The 15,670-nt window shown below is 37.8% G+C and overlaps 1 long non-coding RNA gene and 1 pseudogene across 1 annotated transcript in view; one reads left to right on the plus strand and one right to left on the minus strand.

Moving 5' to 3' along the window:
• LOC131382176 (uncharacterized) overlaps positions 1-12,900 on the minus strand; it is a 59,011-nt gene extending 46,111 nt beyond the window's left edge. Inside the window, exon 1 of the long non-coding RNA XR_009211428.1 lies at positions 12,640-12,900. This is a non-coding gene — a long non-coding RNA (uncharacterized LOC131382176). The remainder of the gene's footprint in view (positions 1-12,639) is intronic.
• A 78-nt stretch (positions 12,901-12,978) lies between these two features.
• On the plus strand, positions 12,979-13,788 carry LOC116476436 (proliferating cell nuclear antigen-like; annotated as a pseudogene).
• The last annotated feature ends 1,882 nt before the right edge of the window (positions 13,789-15,670 follow it).

Consider the following 15,670-nt stretch of genomic DNA (forward strand, 5'->3'; position numbering starts at 1 on the left):
CATCTCACGTGCAGAGACACACATAGGCTCAAAATAAAAGGATGGAGGAAGATCTACCAAGCAAATGGAAAACAAAAAAAAATCAGGGGTTGCTATCCTAGTCTCTGATAAAAGACTTTAAACCAACAAAGATCAAAAGAGACAAAGAAGGCCATTACATAATGGTAAAGGGATCAATTCAACAAGAAGAACTCACTATCCCAAATATATATGCACCCAATACAGGAGCACCCAGACTCATAAAGCAAGTCCTTAGAGACCTACAAAGAGACTTAGACTCTCACACAATAATAACGGGAGACTTTAACACCCCACTGTCAACATTAGGCAGATCAACGACACAGAAAGTTAACAAGAATATACAGGAATTGAACTCAGCTCTGCACCAAGCAGACCCAACAGACATCTACAGAACTCTCCACCCCAAATCAACAGAATATACATTCTTCTCAGCACCACATCGCACTTATTCCAAAATTGACCACATAGTTGGAAGTAAAGCACTCCTCAGCAAATGTAAAAGAAAAGAAATTATAACAGTCTCTCAGACCGCAGTGCAATCAAACTAGAACTCAGGATTAAGAAACTCTTAACTACACGGAAACTGAACAACCTGCTCTTGAATGACTACTGGGTACATAACGAAATGAAGGCAGAAATAAAGATGTTCTTTGAAACCAATGAAAACAAAGATACAACATACCAGAATCTCTGGGACACATTTAAAGCAATGTGTACAGGGAAATTTATAGCACTAAATGCCCACAAAAGAAAGCAGGAAAGATCTAAAATTGACACCCTAACATCACAATTAAAAGAACTAGAGAAGCAAGAGCAAACACATTCAAAAGCTAGCAGAAGGCAAGAAATAACTAAGATCAGAGCAGAACTGAAGGAGATAGATACACAAAAAACCTTTCAAAAAATCAGTGAATCCAGGAGCTGGTTTTTTGAAAAAATCAACAAAATTGATAGACCACTAGCAAGACTAATAAAGAAGAAAAGACAGAAGAATCAAATAGACCCAATAAAAAATGATAAAGGGGATATCACCACTGATCCCACAGAAATACAAACTACCATCAGAGAATACTATAAACACCTCTACACAAATAAACTAGAAAATCTAGAAGAAATGGACAAATTCCTGGACACACACACCCTCCCAAGACTAAACCAGGAAAAAGATGAATCCCTGAATAGACCAATAACAGGCTCTGAAATTGAGGCAATAATTAATATCCTACTAACCAAAAAAAGTCCAGGACCAGACATATTCACAGCCATATTCTACCAGAGGTACAAGGAGGAGCTGGTACCATTCCTTCTGAAACTATTCCAATCAATAGAAAAAGAGGCAATCCTCCCTCATTCATTTTATGAGGCCAGCATCATCCTGATACCAAAGCCTGGCAGAGACACAACCAAAAAAGAGAATTTTAGACCAAAATCACTGATGAATATCGATGCAAAAATCCTCAATAAAATACTGGCAAACCGAATCCAGCAACACATCAAAAATCTTATACACTACGATCAAGTTAGCTTCATCCCTGGGATGCAAGGCAGGCTCAACATATGCAAATTAATAAACATAATCCATCATATAAACAGAACCAAAGACAAAAACCACATGATTATCTCAATAGTTGCAGAAAAGGCTTTTGACAAAATTCAACAGCCCTTCATGATAAAACCTCTCAATAAATTAAGTAGTGATGGGACATACCTCAAAATAATAAGAGCTCTTTATGACAAACCCACAGCCAATATCATACTGAATGGGCAAAAACTGGAAGCATTCCCTTTGAAAACTAGCACAAAGCAGGGATGCCCTCTCTCACCACTCCTATTCAACATAGTGTTGGAATTTCTGGCCAGGGCAATCAGGCAGGAGAAGGAAATAAAGGGTATTCAATTAGGAAAAGAGGAAGTCAAATCGTCCCTGTTTGCAGATGACATGATTGTATATTTAGAAAACCCCATCATCTCAGCCCAAAATCTCCTTAAGCTGATAAGCAACTTCAGCAAAGTCTCAGGATACAAAATCGATGTGCAAAAATCACAAGCATTCTTACACACAAGTAACAGACAAACAGACAGCGAAATCATGAGTGAACTCCCATTCACAATTGCCTCAAAGAGAATAAAATACCTACGAATCCAACTTACAAGGGATGTGAATGACCTCTTCAAGGAGAACTACAAACCACTGCTCAACGAAATAAAAGAGGACACAAACAAATGGAAGAACATTCCATGCACATGGATAGGAAGAATCAATATCGTGAAAATGGCCATACTCCCCAAGATAAGTTATAGATTTAATGCCATCCCCATCAAGCTACCAATGACTTTCTTCACAGAATTGGAAAAAACTACTTTAAAGTTCATATGGAACCAAAAAAGAGCCCGCATTGCCAAGACAATCCTAAGCCAAAAGAACAAAGCTGGAGGCATCATGCTACCTGACTTCAAACTATACTACAAGCCTACAGTAACCAAAACAGCATGATACTGGTACCAAAACAGAGATATAGACCAATGGAACAGAGCAGAGCCCTCTGAAATAATACCACACATCTACAACCATCTGATCTTTGACAAACCTGACAAAAACATGAAATGGGGAAAGGATTCCCTATTAAATAAATGGTGCTGGGAAAACTGGCTAGCCATATGAAGAAAGCTGAAACTGGATCCCTTCCTTACACCTTATACAAAAATTAATTCAAGATCGATTAGACTTAAAAGTTAGACCTAAAATCATGAAAACCCTAGAAGAAAACCTAGGCAATACCATTCAGGACATACACATGGGCAAGGACTTCATGTCTGAAACACCAAAAGCAATGGCAACAGAAGCCAAAATTGACAAATGGGATCTAATTAAACAAAAGAGCTTCTGCACAGCAAAAGAAACTACCATGAGACTGAACATGCAACCTACAGAATGGGAGAAAATTTTTGCAATCTACCCATCTGACAAAGGGCTAATATCCAGAATCTACAAAGAACTTAAACAAATTTACAAGAAAAAATCAAACAACCCCATCAAAAAGTGGGCAAAGGATATGAACTGACACTTCTCAAAAGAAGACAGTTTTGCAGCCAACAAACACATGAAAAAATGCTCATCATCACTGGCTATCAGAGAAATGCAAATCAAAACCACAGTGAGATACCATCTCACACCAGTTAGAATGGCAATCATTAAAAAGTCAGGAAACAACAGGTGCTGGAGAGGATGTGGAGAAATAGGAACACTTTACACTGTTGGTGGGACTGTAAACTAGTTCAACCATTATGGAAGACAGTGTGGCGATTCCTCAAGGACCTAGAACCAGAAATACCATTTGACCCTGCCATCCCATTACTGGGTATATACCCAAAGGATTGTAAATCATGCTGCTATAAAGACACATGCACATGTATGTTTATTGCGGCACTATTCATAATAGCAAAGACTTGGAACCAACCCAAATGCCCATCAATGATAGACTGGATTAAGAAAATATGGCACATATACACCATGGAATACTATGCAGCCATAAAAAACGATGAGTTCATGTTCTTTGTAGGGACATGGATGAAGATGGAAACCATCATTCTCAGCAAACTATCACAAGGACAGAAAACCAAACACCGCATGTTCTCACTCATAAGTGGGAATTGAACAATGAGAACCCTTGGACACAGAAACGGGAACATCACACACTAGGGCCTGTCATGGGATGGAAGGAGGGGGAAGGGATAGCATTAGGAGATATATCTAATGTAAACGATGAGTTAATGGGTGCAACACACCAACATGGCACATGTATACGTATGTAACAAACCTGCACGTTGTGCACATGTACCCTAGAAGTTAAAGTACAATAATAAAATAGAAAAAGAAAAAAACCAAAAAAGGAACACCCAAAAATATACAAATACATGGAAATTTAAAAATCTACTCCTGAATGATATTCAGGTTAACAATTAAATCAAAATAGAATTTTAAAAATTCTTTGAAATGAATGATAATAATGACACAAGTTCTCAAAACTTCTAAAATACAGCAAAAGCAGTGCTAAGAGGAAAATTTATAGTACCCTAAATGCCTACATCAAAAAGATCACAAATTGACAACCTGTCATCACACCTCAAGAAACTAGAGAAACATAAACTGAACCTAAAGCTAGCAGAAGAAAAGAAATAACAATGATCAGTGCAGAACTGAATGAAACTGAAACAAAGAAAAAAATACAAAAGATAAATGAAACAAAAAACTAGTTCTTTGAAAAGATAAACATAACTGGCTGGGCACGGTGGCTCACACCTGTAATCCCAGCACTCTGAGAGGCCAAAATGGGAGGATCACCTGAGGTCAGGAGTTTGAGACCAGCCTGGCCAACATGGCAAAACTCTGTCTCTACTAAAAATACAAAAATTGGCCGGGTGTGGTGGTCAGTGCCTGTAATCCCAGCTACTCAGGAGGCTGAGGCAGGAGAATTGCTTGAATCCTGGAGGTGGAGGTTGCAGTGAGTTAAGATCACACCACTGCACTCCAGTCTGGTGACAGAATGAAACTCTGTCTTAAAAAATAATAATAAAAAGAAAAAGAAAAGAGAAAAGAGAAATGAAATTTATCGACCATCTAGATTAATGAAGAATAGAGAGAGAAGATTCAAATAATCTCAATTAGAAATGAAACCGGAAACATGACAACCAACAACACAGAAATATAAAAGATCATTCAAGATTACTATGAACACCTCTATGCACACAAACTAGAAAACCTAGAGAAAATGGATAAATTATTGGAAATATATAATCCTCCTAGATTAAATCAGGAAGAAATTGAATCCCTGAACAGACCAATAACAAGCAGCGAAATTGAGTCAGTAATTAAAAAAAAAAAAAAAATGCCAACCAAGAAAAAGCCCAGGGCCGGATGGATTCATGGCCAAATTCTACCAGACATTGAATGAATTGGTACCAATGTTATTAAAGTTATTTAAAAGATTGAGAAAAAGAGAATCCTCGTTGAATGACTCTGTGAAGCCAGTATCATCCTAATACCAAAATCATGAAAGGACACAACGAGAAAAGAAAACTGTGGATCAATATTACTGATGAACATAGATGCAAATGTCCTCAACAAAATGCTAGCTAAACAAATACAACAGCACATCAAAAAGACAATATACCATGATCAAGTGGGTTTCATCTCAGTGATGCAGGGATGGTTGAACATAAGTCAATAAATGCGATACATCACATAAACAGAATTAAAAACAAAAATCACATGATCACCTCAATAGGTGCAGAAAAAAGCATTTGACAAAATCCAACATCCCTTTATGATTAAAACCCTCAGCAAAATTGGCATAAAGGGGACATCGCTTAATGTAATAAAAGCCAGTAAAAGACAAACCCACAGTCAACATTATACTGAATGGGGAAAAGCTGAAAGCATTTTCCCTGAGAAGTGGAAAAAGACAAGGATGCCCATTTTCACCACTTCTCTTCAACATAGTACTGCAAGTCCTAGTCAGAGCAATCAGGCAAGAGAAAGAAATAAAAGGCATCCAAATCAGAAAAGAAGAAGTCAAACTATCACTGTTCACCAATGATATGAACGTATACTTAGAAAACCCTAAAGACTCCTCCAAAAGACTCCTAGATTTGACAAACACGTTCAGTAAACTCTCGGGCTACAAAATCAATGTACACGAATCACTATCACTGCTATACACCAATGATTAAGCTGATAATCAAATAAAGAACTCAATCCCTTTTACAACAGCTGCCAAAATAAAATAAAATACTTAGGAATATACTTAACCGAGGAGGTGAAAGATGTCTGCAAGGAGAACCAAAAACCACTGATGAAAGAAATCACAGATGATATAAACAAATGGAAACACACCCCATGCTCATGAATGGGAAGAATCAATGTTGTGAAAATAACCTTACAGCCCAAAGCAATCTACAGATTCAATTCAATTCCCATCCAAATACTAACATTATTTTTCACAGACTTAGAAAAAACAATTCTAAAATTCATATGGAACCAAAAAAGAGCCCAAATAGCCAAAACAATCATAAGCAAAAAGAACAAATCTAGAAGCATTACATTACCAGACTTCAAGTATCCCACATGGTTATAGTTAACAAACATCATGGTACTGGTATAAAAGTAGGCACATAGATCAATGGAACAGATAGAAAACCCAGAAATCAAGCCAAATACTTACAACCAACTGATCTTCAAGCAAACAAAAACATAAATTGGGGAAGGGACACACTACTTAGTAAATTGTGCTGGGAAAACTAGCTGGCCACATGTAGAAGAATGAAACTGGATCCCTATCTCTCACCTTGTACAAGAATCAATTCAAGACAGATCGATGACTTAAATCTGAGACCCAAAACCTTACAAACTACTCGACAATAACTTTGGAAAAACTCTTCCGGATATTGGTCTTGGCAAATAATTCTTGACTAAAACCCCAAAATCAAATGCAACAAAAACAAAAATAAACAAATGGGACCTAATTAAATTAAACAGCTTCTGCACAGCAAAAGACACAATCATCAGAGCAAACAGGCAGCCCACAGAGTGGGAGAAAATATTTGCAAACCGTCCATCCACAAAGGACTAATATCCAGAATCTACATGGAACTCAAATAAATCAATAAGAAAAAATAATTCCAACAAAAAGTGTGCAAGTGACACAGACATTTCTCAAAAGAAGATATGCAAATGGCCAAAAAACATATAAAAAATACTCAACATAATTAATCATCAAAGAAATGCAAATTAAGACCACAATGAGATACCACCTTACTCCTGCAAGAATGGCCACTATAGAAAAGTTAAAAAAACAATAGATGTTGGCATGGATGTGGTGAACAGGGAACACTTATACACTGCTAGTGGCAATGTAAATTTGTATAACCACTATGGAAAACAGTATGGAGAGTCTTCAAAAAAAAAAGTCAATCTACCATTCAATTCAGCAATTTCACTACTGGGTATCTACCCAAAGGAAAAGAAGTCATTATATGAATAAGACACCTGCATGTGTATGTTTGTTGCAGCACAGTTCACAATTGCAACAATATAGAACCAACCTAAGTTCCCATCGACCAATGAGTGGATAAAGAAAGTGTGGTATATACACACTGTGGAATACTACTCAGACATAAAAAGGAACAAAATAATTTATTTTTGCAGCAACTTGGGTGGAGCTGGAGGCCACTGATTATTCGAAGTAACTCAGGAATAAAAAACCAAATAGCATATGTTCTCACTTATAAGTGGAAGCTAAGCTATGAATACACAAAGGCATACAGAGTGCTATAATGAACTTGGAGACTCATAACGAATCAAACTTGACTTATAGAGTCAATAAAAGCCGATTGGGAAAACTAGCCTCATACCTTGTCTACACAATCCCTGTACAGTGTTCCTGACCTGTGGTAAGTAGAGAATGTCACTTTCTGACAGGCCCAAGAGCCCCAAGTTATCTTGGGATCTGAAGACAGAAATTTACCTTTAAAGTATAGGAATTTGATAGTACAAACCCATGGCTGGGTTCTGCTTAAAAAAAAAAAAAGAAAGTCTTATCTGGTATTCCTTTTATGGAACAAAGCTCCATCAAAGCTAATTTTAAAACCCTATGTGGCAAATAATTCTCCTTGCTGCACTTTATACAAATAATCGGGCCAAGTATAAGACTAAAGCTTGTTTTTGCAAACAAATGGGTCCTATTATGATTTGTCTTTAGTAAAAATGGAAGACTGGAAAGAGAAAAGTTATGTTTCAAAAACTATGGCACACCTGTTATTATAATATATTCTAGTCTCGTCGGTTGTTTTTTTAGTTTTTTTTTCTGCACTTTAGACTGACTTTGCTTACTCCTGTAAACCAACAGTGATCTCTGGCTGCTGCTCAAAAGAAACAAGAGGAATGGGTAATGTAAAAACCTGAATCAATATTCTAGTTCTGGGCACACATTAGAATTAGCTAGCAATCCCATATCAGCTTGGTTTCAACAGTTGCCCAGTTCATGGAAAGCCTTCTTATTTCGTTTATTTGGGATAGTTTTGCTTATTTGCTTTACTGTTGTGGAATATATTGCTGTTGTACTCTGTGTAGGAATTCAGGATAAGCTTACTCAATGTTTTCTTAAATTGAGCATTTATTAATCTTCCAGATATCATCTTTTGTCAGAATTCAGAGTTATGAATGACTCTCAGCATATGGATGGATGCCTTGTGACTGCGCTCCTCCCTACCTCAAATACAAGAGATCCTAATAGTTAGGCAAGAATATCATTGCCCCTATTCAGCCTGAAGAAGAAGTTACAGAAGATGGATCTTTGTCCCTCAACAACCCTTAGGATTAAGGGTTCTCTTGCAAAAGGGAGGGGGAAAATATGTCAGATGATTGCCAGTCTCAACCCAGAGAGATTCCATCCTGAATAGGCACTGGGTAAAATAAGGCCAAGACCTATAGGGCTGCATTCCCAGGAGGTTAGGTGTTCTTAGTCACAGGATAAGACACAATATGCAAGTCACAAAGACCTTGTTGATAAAACAGGCTGTTGTAAGAAGCTGGCCAAAACCCACCAAAACCAAGATGGTGTTGAAAGTGATCTCTGGTTGTCCTCACTGCTCATTATACACTAATTATAATATATTACCATGCTAAAAAGCCACTCCCACCAGTGCCATGACAGTTTACAAATGCCATGGCAACATCAGGAAGTTACCCTAAATGGTCAAAAAAGGGAGAAACCCTCAGTTTCAGGAATTTCCCACTTTTTTCTCGGGAAGTTCATGAATAATCCACCCCTTGTTTAGCATATAATCAAGAAATAACTGAAAGTACACTCAGCTGAACAGCCCATGTTTCCATTCTTTCATTCCTGTACTCTCTTAATAAATTGGCTCTCATTTAAAAAAAAATGAATTCACTACTATATAATTCATCCACATAACCAAAAACAACTTGTTCCCTAAAAGCTGTTGAAATAAAAATATATTTTTTAAAAATAGAAATTAAATAATAAAATAAAAAAAGATCTGAATAGATATTTCTTAAAATAAGACATAAAGATTGCCAACAGGTATATAAAAATGTGCTCAATATCATTGATCATCAGAAAAATGCAAATCAAACGTACAATGAGATATCATCTCACCTCAATAAGATGGCTTTTATCCAAAGGACAGGCAATAGCAAATTCTGTTGAGGATGTAGAGAAAAGGGAACTCTTGTTTACTGTTGGTGGCAATGTAAATTAGTACAGTCACTACAGAGAACAGTGTGGAGTTTCCTTAAAATACTAAAAACAGAACTGCCATGTGATCTAACAATCCCACTGCTAGGTATATACACAAAAGTGAAGAAGTCAATATATCCCAGAGATATCTGTACTGCCATTTTTATCACAGCACTATTAATATAGCCAAGGTTTGGAATCAACCTAAGTGTCTATCAACAGATGAATGGATAAAGAAAATGGAATATATATATATATATATATATACACACACACACACACACAATGGAGTACTATTCAGCCATAAAAAAAATGAATTCTTGTCATTTGCCACAACATAGATGAAACTGGAAGACATTATGTTGAATGAAATAAGCCAGGTCCAAAACAGACAAATTTCACTTGTTCTCACTGATTCATGGCAAGTAAAAACTAAATCAATTGAACTCATGGAAATAGAGATTAGAATGATGGTTGCTAGTGGCTGGGAAGGGTAGTGGGAAAGGGTAGCAGAGGATGCTGAGATGGTTAATAGGCTCAAAAATATAGTTAGATAAAATGAATAAGATCTAGTATTTGAAACTACAATAGGAGAGTCAACAATAATTTATTATATATTTTAAAATAACCAAAAGAGTGGAATTTGAATGTTCCTAACACAAAGAAATGACAAATGCCTGAGGTGATAGATACCCTATTTACCTTGAGGTGACTATTATACATTGTATGCCTGTATCAAAATATCTCATGTACCCCATAAATATGTATACCTAATATGCACCCATAAAAAATTAAAAATAATGTTTTTTTAAATAAAAGATGATGTTATCCTCCTCAAGGTATGTCCTTATGTCCCCACATGGTTTCTAGGCCAATAAATAAGGTCAACAATCAAATCTCAGCTTGACTAGGGAAACATTTCACCAAAAAATCAGTATAGGACCCAACTCATATGTACCTGCAGGAATAGAAAAACCATATTAGATATCAATCATGAGCATGCTTGGCCAGGGGAGCAGAATATAAGGGAGAGGTTGTTGAAATTGGGGCAATCTCCTGCAACTGAGGAAGTAGTACGCCAAGAAAGACATCTGGAATCAGTTCTGTGCTAGTGGGATAGCTCCTTTAAAATTGGGGGAAGAGGGGAAATTATGGCCTACAACAAATCAGGTGAAGATTCCAGAACTGCTTTGGAAGAGTGCTAAGGAAGAAGTCAAGGGGCTCAGAGAGGTGGGAACGTTCAACTGGACCTATCATATAAGACCTGAAAATCCAGAAGATGACTGTGTTTCTCAAGAGAATCAAAAGGGGACACCCCTTTTACTAAAGCAATAAGAAATGCAAAGTGGTGCAAGAGCTGGGGATGAAGGGCACTGGCCTCATTGAGAGGCTTGGCAGTGTCTATGCTTTGTATACCAGGAATAATGGTAGGGAAGCCCCTAGGATTCAAGGATGATAAGATTGTGAATCAGCAGAGGCCAGGAGGCACCACTTGGCCATCAAGAGCAAGATAGATGTAATTATCCAAATAGATAACAAAGGTTGAATGGAAACTGGTGGGCTGTGACATACAGGGATCTGTAGTGATGGTTAATAGATCATGGTGTGCCTAGAGCTAAGATGGATGAGGGTACTGCCTGACCTATACACCCAAAAGAAGATCAATAATGGGTGAGCCAAAGGCTGATGTCAGCTGCCACAATAGAAAATTATAATCTCTCTATCCAGTTTCCAAATCTAAGCCATCTCAAATCCAGAGCCCATCGATTGAAGCAAGTCTGGGTCCTCTGCAGAAAGAACCCAACACACAGTAATTGTATACACTATCAATTCCCTCAGACCTTCCCTAGGCTGATAAACCAGTATTACTATATATGGGGAAAGGGGAAATACTTGCATTTATTATTTTTTTTTTTGAGATAGGGTCTCACTCTGTCACCCAGGCTAGAGTGTAGTGGCACATTCATAGTTCACTGCAACCTCAAACTCCCGGGCTCAAGCAGTCCTTCCACCTCAGCTTCCCAAGTAGCTGGGACTACAGGCACTTCCTACAAAGCCTGGCTCATTTTTTTTATTGTAGAGGCAGGATCTTGCTATTTTGCCCAGGCTGGTCTTGAAGGCCTAGTCTTGAGCAATTCTCCCAAATTGGCCTCCCAAAGTGCTGGGATTACAGGTCTGCGCTGTCACGCCTGGCCAGAAATACCCATATCCTTAAGGAACTCTCAGATGCAGAGTCTGAGCTGACATTGATACAAAAGTAACCCAAATGCTAGCATATGTCCTTCATTCTGTGAATGAGGAGGCATCCCAGTTTACTAAAAAATTTATTGGCAGTGAGGGAAGGAGAGGATCAATGAATTAAAAATTTTTGAAATGTTTTATGTGAAAGCTTTTCATTTGGCCACATGTAGTGTTGATTACTGTCTCAACATTGAAAAAATAAAGAGAAACATGAATTCAAGAGTCCACCCTCTTGGTTATAGAGGTACTTAACTATGAAGACAAATATAGATTGTCATCGCTTGTAACCTTCCTACCAAAAAAGTGTTTGGTTGCTTCCATGTACAAAGGAATAAATACCTGTATTTTGCTGATTATTTTGTAATCAACAAGTACTAATTTATAGCAGGCTTGCGGAAATTGTGAAAACTTGAATTGTAACATTGCCTCAGTAGAGTTACTAATTTGGTAGATGCTATAGTTTCAATATGTCCCCAAAATTACAATTTCCTGTGCAAAACATGGAGTAAAATGTTCTGCAAGTGGAGAACTTGGAAGTAGCAACATTGTTACAAACAAGTAATGACAATAAAGAAGGGGCTGTTGCCATAAAGATGAATGAGCCAGTTCAGCTAACTTGTTGAAAACCTAATCTCCAAAGCAACAGTGTTGGAAGATAGAACCTAAAAGGAGGTGTTTAGCTCATGAGGGCTCCACCTTCATGAATTAATTAATGCTATTATAAAAGGGTGATCCCTATTCTCATTTGTCTCCTTTCCTCTCCTGCTCTTCTGCCATGTGGGGACACAATGTTTCTCCTCTCTGGAGGATGCAGTGCTCAAGGGACCATCTTGAAAGCAGAGAGACTGAGCCCTAACCTGACAATGCCTTGATTTTAGACCTGCCAGCCTCTAGAAATGTGAGAGAATAAATTTCTGTTCTTTATAAATTACCCAGTCTGTGAAATTCCATTATAGCAGCACACAACAGACTAAGACAACAGGCTACCACTTCAGATGCACTCTGTCTGTACCACACCTTGTATTCTACTTCTATCATAACACCTATCACGCAGATGGAAGTAATGTATTGATTTATGTATTGGTCTCTATTTGTTATCTATTGGTGCATAACAGATTACCTCAAAATCTAGTGTCTCAGAACAACCACATTTATTCTCTCACAGTTTCTGTGAGTCAGGAATTCAGGAGCAGCTCGATGGTACTAGTGCAGGGTTTACCATGAGGTTACAGTGAAAGGTTGACTGGGACTGTAGTCTTTGAAGACTTGCCTGAGGCCAGAGGATCTGTTTTCCATAGACCGTCATTTGGTTGGCAAATTAGTACTGGCTGTTTGTGAAGGTCTTCAGTTTTACCACCTGGACCTCTTCATAGTGCTGCTTGAGTGTCTTTGTGATATGAAAGCTGACTTCTCCCAGAAACAGTGAGAAGTCACAATGTATTCTATGACCTAGCCTCAGATGTCACACACTGTCATCTCCACAACATCTTATTAGTTGCACAGTCAGCCCTATTCAACATGAGAGATAGGCCTGCTGGGACAACAGTTCAAGCAGGTGAACCTACACAGCATGAAAGTGTCACACATTTCCTTGGTGCAGCTCACCCTGTGTGACCAGGGCTTCAACACATACCACTGTGACCACAACGTAGCCATGAGCATGAGCCTCACCAGCATGTCCAAAATGCTAAAATACAACGATGGCAGTGAAGACATCATTACATGGAGGTCTGAAGGTACCATGGACCTCTTGGTGCTAGAATTTGAAGCACTAAATCTAGAGAACTTCTAGTTAATGAATTGAAGTTAATGACTCTAGATGTTGAGCAACTTGAAATTCCAGAACAAGAGTACAGCTGTGTAATAAAGATGCATTCTAGTGAATTTGTTCATATATGCCAAGATCTCAGTCATATTGGAGAGTCTGTTATAATTTCCTGTGCAAAAGATGGAGTGAAATTTTCTGCAAATGGAGAACTTGGACATGGAAACATTGTCACAAACAAGTAATTACAATAAAGAAGAGGAGGCTGTTGCCATAATGATGAATGGGCCAGTTCAGCTAACTTTTGCACTAAGGTACTTAAATTTCATTATAACAGGCACTCCACTCTCTCTTCCCAGTAACACTCAGTATGTCTGCAGATGCACCCCTTGCTGTAGAGTATAAGATTGCCGGATATGGAACATTTAAAGTATTATTTGGCTCCCAAAATTGAGGATGAAAAAGGATTTTAGAAATTCTTAAAATCCAAGAAAATAAAACTAAGCTCTTTGAAAATTGCATCTAAGATTCCAGCGTGTACTGAAGTCATTTCCATCAAAAAATTTATGCCTCTGAATACACAGGTAGATACTGTTTTCTGTAAATAACATATTTTTTCCTCTATCTTCTAGAATCTGTTTAAAGTACAAAATCCAAAGTCAAATTTGGTCTCATTAACCTAGAGAGATATCTGCTTTACTTACAAATATTCCTTCTGATTTTTATAACAAGAGGGTTATAAAAGGGATCTTGACTCTAAATGCAATTTTAAGAATTGTGTTTCTGATTTAAATAAAGTTTAATCTGAATTTTAAATGTCAAAAAAGAAACTACTATAGCACATTGGCGGAGTAATTTTGTCTTTGGAATCTACTAATAAAAAATGTAGTTTGTATTTTGTATGTCTGTTTTTATTTACAATTTTACATTTCTAACAACTAATTTTATTATATTTTACACAAAGTACCAGTCCATAATACACTGAAAAGAAAACAAACAAAAAGTCACCCTTCACTATGGATCACTCGAGAAAGACTGTCCTAAACCACAGATATGCTGCAAATTGAATGGAAGATACATGAACAGGCATGACTTGAGTCCTGGGGGGAATTAGCAAGTGCTTTATTTTTATGATGGTCCGGGGAGCATTCTGGAAATGATTCTAGACATTTAGCATCTTTGGGAAGATTATAACTAATATTATCTCTGGGAGATAACAACTAGAAAGTTGAGGCCAGTGACAGACTCTAGGACCAGGAAGCAATTGCATCTCTGTCCAGGCAGTTTGGCAAAAGGAGAAGGAGCTAAATCTGAAGAGAGAAAATCCAAGTGCCTATGACTGCTGGCAGAACATGCTGCTGTGTAGCTCTTTATCAGGAAATCTTCAAGCAGCTACTGGGCATCTTCAAGTGTTCAACCATGGTTTGCATTGAGCACCCTGATGACCTCAAAAAAAAAAATGTGCCTTTTCCAATATCCCAGATTTTTTTTCATGGTATCCCGATAGCTAGAGTGCCATCTATAGACCAAGAGATAGTATATATATATCTGGAAGAGAAAACCTGAAGAATGTAAAGACCTGCTAGCCATTATCAAAAGATAATTATACACAGTTATTTACCTGGGGAAGATAGGTTAAAACCACCCTAACTTACATCTATAACAAACGTTATTTATGTAATGTTTTATTATACTTTAAGTTTTAGGGTACATGCGCACAACGTAAAATTAGGCCTTTAAAACTCTCCAACAGCATGCTATTTTTATCTCGCATCTGCAAGCCTTGAGGCACCTTATTAGTGTTTTCCAGAAGGGCTCCAATTACTCTTTTGGTACTGAATTGTTTCTTCCTAAGTTACGATCTATTCTCAGTAGCAACTGTCTTCAGCAATTCAGTAGACATTCTCTCCAATGGCCTCTCTTTATGCATAGACCCAGCCTGTGGGAGTTTGTGGCAGTCTCACAAAGAACTAAACCCAGAATCATCCCTGGATCTGCAAAATGTACAATGACTAAATGCAGATCTAAGATTAAAGGAAAGGATTTTTAACAAGAAAGGGGTTTTGTACTTTTTTATTTTTATTTTTTTTGAGACAGAGTCTCGCTCTGTTGCCCAGGCTGGAGTGCAGGGGCAATGTCGGCTCACTGGAAGCTCCGCCTCCTGGGTTCACGCCATTCTCTTGCCTCAGCCTCCAGAGTAGCTGGGACTACAGGTGCCCGCCATCAGGCCGGCTAATTTTTTGTATTTTTAATAGAGACGGGGTTTCACCGTGTTAGCCAGGATGGTCTCGATTTCCTGACCTCGTGATCTGCCCATCTCAGCCTCCCAAAGTGCTGGGATTACAGGCATGAGCCACCACGCCCGGCCAACAAGAAAGGTTTTTAA

This window comes from Hylobates moloch, unplaced genomic scaffold (genome assembly GCF_009828535.3).
Source record: "Hylobates moloch isolate HMO894 unplaced genomic scaffold, HMol_V3 SCAFFOLD_2, whole genome shotgun sequence".
NCBI lineage: Eukaryota > Metazoa > Chordata > Mammalia > Primates > Hylobatidae > Hylobates > Hylobates moloch.